The sequence below is a fragment of the Vulpes lagopus genome, chromosome 1 (assembly GCF_018345385.1).
Source record: "Vulpes lagopus strain Blue_001 chromosome 1, ASM1834538v1, whole genome shotgun sequence".
Lineage (NCBI taxonomy): Eukaryota > Metazoa > Chordata > Mammalia > Carnivora > Canidae > Vulpes > Vulpes lagopus.
The window spans coordinates 24,634,963-24,641,974 of record NC_054824.1 but is presented as its reverse complement, the minus strand read 5'-3'; the positions used below and the strand labels follow the sequence as shown (position 1 = coordinate 24,641,974).

Genomic DNA, 7,012 nt, shown 5'->3' with positions numbered 1-7,012 from the left:
GTTTAGGTGGCCCAGGATCATGACAGGCCTCTTTAGCACAGTAATTCCCAAGTCTCATACAGTGTTTGGTAGTAGGAAGCACTTATAAAGTTTTTAGTGAATGAAAGATAAGTAAAGGAATTCTGGTGGTTTTGTTATAATGTGTACCAAAAGTGTGTGCTTTTCATACATTATGCCATTTCATTAAATTGTTCATGTAAAGTTTATCTTCCCAAGAAGATATAAGTTCTTTGAAAGAAGGAAATGTATATTTGTGATTTTTTTCTAGATGTTCTGCACAGCAACCTATATCTACCCATCTTATGAGAGTGCTCCCTAGATCATTCTAAAGGACACATCTTCTCTTTTATAGTGTTAAATGCTATATTTATTTATTGTTTTACTAAAGAGCAGGAGTTGTTTATTTTTTTAAAGTCCCACTAATGGTTTTAGATAGAGAAAGTTATGAGTTTATGGTCTAATAATATTCTTCATTATTCAGAAAAAGTCCTGGCTAAAAGACTTGCTTTACTACCTACTGTGTAACAAAATCAGACTATACATGAAAGCATATATTTAACTACCAGGTCCTCCACATCATTTCCAACCAAAGAAGCTCTGCTTTTATCTGTTTAAAATGGGAAAGTTTCCACAGATTTTTTTTTTAACCTAAATCAGGGCAGCAGTGCCTGAAAAGGAATATATAGTATTTCAGTGGAAAACTTGACAGACATTAAAATAACAAGATAAATAAAGTAATAGGCCAGACAGAGAAGTTTCCCAAACAGAAAGAGAAGATTTCTATGTTTCTCCAGAAACTCACTTTACCTATTAGCTCAATGAAGAAGTATAAACAAGGATTGGGGGTTTTGTTGTTGTTTGTTTAATATTAACAGCTTTATTAAGATAAATTCACCTACCATAAAATTAACACTTTCAAAGTTTACAATTCCATGGATTTTAGCATATTTATAAAATGGTGCAACCATCACCCCTATCCAATTTTAAGACTTTTTTTTTAAGATTTATTTATTCATTTTAGAGAGTGACAGAGAAAGTGTGAGAGGGAGGAAGAGCAGAGGGAGAAAGGGAGAGAGAATCCTCAAGCAGACTCCTTGGTGAGCACAGAGCCCAACATGGTGCTTGATTGCAGGACCCTAAGATCATGCCCTGAGCCTAAACCAAGAGATGGCCAATTAACCAACTGAGCCACCCAAGCACTCTAATTTTAAAATAATATTTTTATTAAAACAAAAATTTTGTTTTGTTTCCAAAAGAAACCCCATAGCCATTAGCCATTCCTCCCTATTCCCTCTTCCCCAGCCCTTAGCAACTGCTAATCTACTTTTTGTCTCTTATGTATTTGCCTTTTATGGACATTTCATATAAAAGGAATATTATACTATGAGATCTTTTGTGGCTGGCTTCTTCCACTGAGCTTGTTTTCAAAGTTTGTCCATGTTATAGTGTTTATCGGTACTTCATTCTCTTTTATGGCTGAATACTATTTCATTGTATGGATAGACCACCAAATTCTAGTGTATCCATTAATTGACAAATATTTGGGTTATTTTCACTTTTGGGCTATTATAAATAATGCTTCTATTTTATGTACAACTTTGTGTGTGTGTGTGTGTGTGAATATAAACATGCATTTTGCTTCAATTCTCTTGGGTATATACTTAAGAGTGAAATTGCTGGGTTGTATATAAGTATGGTAAACATTTTGAGAGATTAACAAGCTGTTTTCCAAAGCAGCGGAACCACTTGACAATCCTACCAGCAATGTATGAGAGTTTTAATTTCTCCATATCCTTACCAACGTCTGTCTTTTTTTTTTTTTTTTTTATTGTAACAAGCCTAGTGGATGTAAAGTGGTATCTCATTGTGGTTTTTTATTTGCATTTCACTAATAATTAATGATGTTGAGCATCTTTTCATGTGTTTTGGGGCCACTTACATATTTTCTTTGGAGAAATGTCTAGGCAAATCCTTTTCCCATTTTTATTATTGAGTTTTAAGAGTTCACGTATTCTGGATACAAGTCCCTTATCAGATATTTGATTAGCAAATAGTTTCTCCCATTCTGCTCATTCAGTTCCATGCTTAACTCTAAACTTTGGGCAAATTACTTAACTTTCCTCATCTGGAATGTAAATGGATTCAAAAGACTCACTTTTGAATTAGGATGCATATCACTAGGAGCAGGTGCCAGTGACCCAGAAGTATAAGTCATCAAGGGATTCCATGTGATTCTTCTTCTGAAATGCCAATGTTATTAAAAAATTTGGGGTAAGCAGAATCTTAAAAGTCTGGAGGAAAGAAAAACTGTATGTGCTGAGTAAATGGGAATTTTGACACTTGAGAACCTGGTGACAGTTGTGTCAAAGTAATCAAGGTGAGTGGACTTTAGAGATATAAATTATGCCTGACCATTGGAACCAGTTGGAAGAGCATGTGATTCTTGTTCTCAGGGTCATGAGTTTGCCCCCAGCAATGGGTGTAGAAATTACTAAAAATAAACACATAAACTTAAAAAACAAACAAACCATGAGATACCACTTCATATCTACTAGGATGGCTATAATCACAAAAACAAACAAAAAACAACCAGTAAACAAGTTTTTTTTTTTTTTTTTATGATAGTCACAGAGAGAGAGAGAGAGAGGCAGAGACACAGGCGGAGGAAGAAGCAGGCTCCATACACCGGGAGCCTGACGTGGGATTCGATCGGGGGTCTCCAGGATCGCGCCCTGGGCCAAAGGCAGGCTCCAGACCGCTGCTGCGCTACCCAGGGATCCCAGTAAACAAGTTTGATGATGATGAAGAGAAAATGAAAGCCTCATACATTACCAGTGGGAATGTAGGATGGTGCATTCACTCTGGAAAAGTCTGGCGGTCCTCCAATAAACGTCTGATCAAAAAAAAAAAAAAAATCTGATCACCATGTGACTCAGCAATCCCCTCCTAGATATATACCCCAAAGAACAAAAACTTGTGCACCAAGGTTCACAGCACCACTATTCATAATAGCCAAATGGTGGAAATAATCCAAATGTCCATCAATTAATTGATGGACCAACAAGATATGGTATATCCATGCAATGGAATAGCATTTGGCCACAAAAAGGAATGAAGTACTGATACACACTATGATGTAGATGAACTTTGAAAATATGCTTAGTATAAGGAGTCAGCCATGAAAAACCACGTATTATGTGATTACATTTAAATGCAATGTCCAGAAAAGGCAAGTCAATAAATACAGAAAGCAGTTCAGTGGTTACCAGAAGCTATGGAAGGGGGGAAATGGAGAGTGACTACTTATGGATGAGGATTTTTTTTCAGATAAAAAATGTTCCAGAACTAGGTAATGATAATGGTTGCACAAGATTGTGAATATACTATTACTGAATGGTACACTATAACTTGGTTAACATGACAAATTTTTTTTAATCTTTTTTTTTTAAATTTTTATTTATTTATGATAGTCACAGAGAGAGAGAGAGAGAGAGAGAGGCAGAGACACAGGCAGAGGGAGAAGCAGGCTCCATGCACCGGGAGCCCGACGTGGGATTCGATCCTGGGTCTCCAGGATTGCGCCCTGGGCCAAAGGCAGGCGCCAAACCGCCGCGCCACCCAGGGATCCCTAACATGACAAATTTTATGTTATGTGTACTTTACCACAATTTAGAAAATAATTCAGGGACAGGGAAAGGAATAAATAAATAAAAATTTAAAAGAATGCAAACTTCCAAGGATAGGCAAACTAATATTCTGTGACTTAAAAGAAAATTCATAGTAGAGAGCTATTGAGTTGAAAGCACAAACAGGCAAGTTACAAATTGCTTGAAGCTTCGCTCACAATTGAATGGGCCAAGAGCGGTTACCAAATATAAGCTGGGTCACTCAGAGCCTTTTCTGGGAATTTAGAAGATGGATTCCCATTGTGGACTTGGCCATGGGACAGGAAAGAAGCCACACCCTAAGAATTACTAACTAAGATGTGTTGATGTTCCAGAGCTCATGTCTCCACTTATGCTTGGTTAGTGTTCCAATGGAAAGAATGAGCTTGACATTGTTACAATAAATCCCTTCTAAAAAATAAATAGATAAATAAATCCCATTTTGCTTGAGTTCGTTTCTATGGTCTCTTTTCCTTGAAACCAAACATCTAATCCCCATACCTAAGATACTTAGGTATTTTAGGACATTTAGGTAATGTAATATTACCAATTGTATTAGGTTCCTTTTGCTGCTATAACAAATTACCATAAATTTAATGACTTAAAACAACAGAAAATTATTTTCTCACAGTTCTGGAGGCTAGAAGCTCAAAAGGCAGGGTCACCACACTCCCTTTGAAAGCTATTGGGAGGGATCCCTGGGTGGCGCAGCGGTTTAGCGCCTGCCTTTGGCCCAGGGCGCGATCCTGGAGACCCAGGATCGAATCCCACGTCGGGCTCCCGGGCATGGAGCCTGCTTCTCCCTCTGCCTATGTGTCTGTCTCTCTCTCTCTCTGTGTGTGACTATCCTAAATAAATAAAAATAAAAAAAAAAAAAAAAAAAGAAAGCTCTTGGAGAGAATATCAGTTCCTTGTCTCTTCTAGCTTCTGGTGTTTCCAAGTATTCCTTGACTTGTTGCCATATCATAATCTCTGCCTCTCTGGTCATGTTGCCTCTTTCTCTTCTGTGTGTCCCTCTTACCAGACGCAGGGCTCCATCCCAGGACCCTGAGATCATGACCTGAGCTGAAGGCAGACGCTTAACCTACTGAACCACCCAGATGTTCCAGCCTTCCAGCTTTAAGTGTCAGTCCTCTTTCTATCCCTTCCAAAGTACACCTGCCTCCAGGTGCTGTGCCTACTCATCAGCTTCTGGGGTTCCCATAGCACAAACAGGATTTTCTAAATTGCTCAGCAGGGTCCTAGTGCCCCTGTCAGTATGACTTCTGCCTAATATAAACCTTCTTCGTATTATTTTGTTTCCTTCCTATGCCTTCCTTGCACACCCATGTCTTTATGCCTTCATTTTCACTTTAAAATCCTGTCACTTGGGCAGCCTGGGTGGCTCAGCGGATTGGCGCTGCCTTCAGCCCAGGATCTGATCCTGGGGACCAGGAATCGAGACCCATGTCAGGCTCCCTGCATGGAGCCTACTTCTGCCTCTGCCTGTGTCTCTGCCTCTCTCTCTCTCTGTGTCTCTCATGAATAAACAAATAAAATCTTAAAAAATAATAATAATAAAATAATAAAATAAAATCCTGTCACTCTGCATTTTAAAGAACCATTTTTTTTTTGTTTGTTTGTTTAATGTAAAATAAGTACTACAAGGCCTAAAACAAAACCAGAGGGCTTCTGGATTCCCTACCCTCCCTTGCTTCCTGTCCACTCCCTCTTTCCCATCTTTCAATCTTCTTACCTGGTATTTAGTATTAACTTTCATATCTTTTTTTTTTAATCCACACAATGTTTTTATTTTTATTCACTATAAGCAAACAGCAGAATTAACACAGCATTCCACAACTCCAGATCGGCTTTTCTATAGACGAAGAGTGACCAGTTCAACAGGCAGAGGCTAAAGGATTTTGACAACCCCCTCAACCAGCCCTGCAGCTCATCCAGATGACTGTGCCTTAACTGCAAAGCAACTCTCCCTATTGCTTTTTTCCAGTACTACCATTGAGAGGGGCCAGAGCAGGATACTGACCCCTAGAGTAAACAGTCTGAGATGTACCACGCTGGGGGTTAGTGTCATGGTGAGAGACACAGCCATGAAAACATGACCCAGAAGTGCCATCGGGTACAATTCCGGACTCCGGCTGACAAAGGCAGAGACAAATGAATCTTTTTTTTTTTTAAACCTCCCTTAAAGATTCTTTGATGCTCAGCCCTATTAACTATAGACCTGGTCTTTCACCTCAATTTTCCTTTCTTTAAATTCTGGGTTGCTCTTCTTATATTAACAATTTGATAACCCCAACATAGTACCAAAATATCCCCCAAAATGGAGTTCAGGTTTGATCAAAATGTAAACCCGAGGTGTGACTCTAGAATTATAAAAGATAGGCAGGAGGAAAAGTCACTCTAAACAACTATCTGATTGCTCAGGCCTCACCTGTGAGAACGGGGATGGGGAAAGTGGAGAAATCTACATGCATCACTGAACTTGAGAACACTGCTTGAGACTTCTGGGACAGCCACTGTCTCCCAGCACTGCCCAACTTCCCAGACAGCTGCTCATAGAGTTTGGGCACATAGTCATCCTCTTCCGCCTGGTAACACGTGCCAGCCACCGGGGGCCCAAGCTCGTACTTTTTGCGAAAAGATGCCACTTTGAATTTGCCACAGTGGTCTCCAGATCGGTTGCTGAGAATGGGCTCATCACACTTCAGTGGCCCACTCTGCTCGTATACCAGCCAGATGTATCAATGAAGGCCTGTGCCCTTGGGAGGCCCAGAGCCGACATAATCAGAAAGGACTGTGCCACTGCTAATGTCGTTGCCCTTCATGTTGACCACCAGAAAATGGTGCCATTCCCTGTATTTGGGGTCCTTCCTGCTGGGAGCATCTGGATCTGTCAGGACCAAGGTGTAGAGTTTACCTGGATCAAGACCATCCCATGCAATACTGGTGGGCCGGTTCTTAACCTAGGTGGGCATCAGCACTTTGCCCAGCTCGTTGACCTCCATCCCGGTGTGTTTGACATGCAGCGCATGCTGTGGCTGCTCCTCCACTTCCTGCAGGCTCAAAGACCTGGACCACTTGCCGAGGTCCACCAGCATCACGGAGCTGAGCAGACGAGAGGGAAGACCGACTTCCAGCAGTCAGCAAACTGGCCAGAGGAGGCGTGGGCCCAGCGCCTGGGGAAGCGCAGGCCAACTTTCATATCTTAAAATAAAACACTAATAGTGCTGTATTTCATTTTTGGCTTAAGATATAAACCAATGACTTTCTACTCTGAAGATGAGGTTTTAGCTGTATTATTATCCATACCTCCCCTATAAACATATATATACACAAATATTATATAC

General features: G+C 40.2%; 1 pseudogene; it reads right to left on the bottom strand.

Annotated features, from left to right (window-relative positions):
• Positions 1–5,823: 5,823 nt before the first annotated feature.
• LOC121497081 lies at positions 5,824–6,763 on the bottom strand (annotated as a pseudogene).
• Between the last annotated feature and the right edge of the window lie 249 nt (positions 6,764–7,012).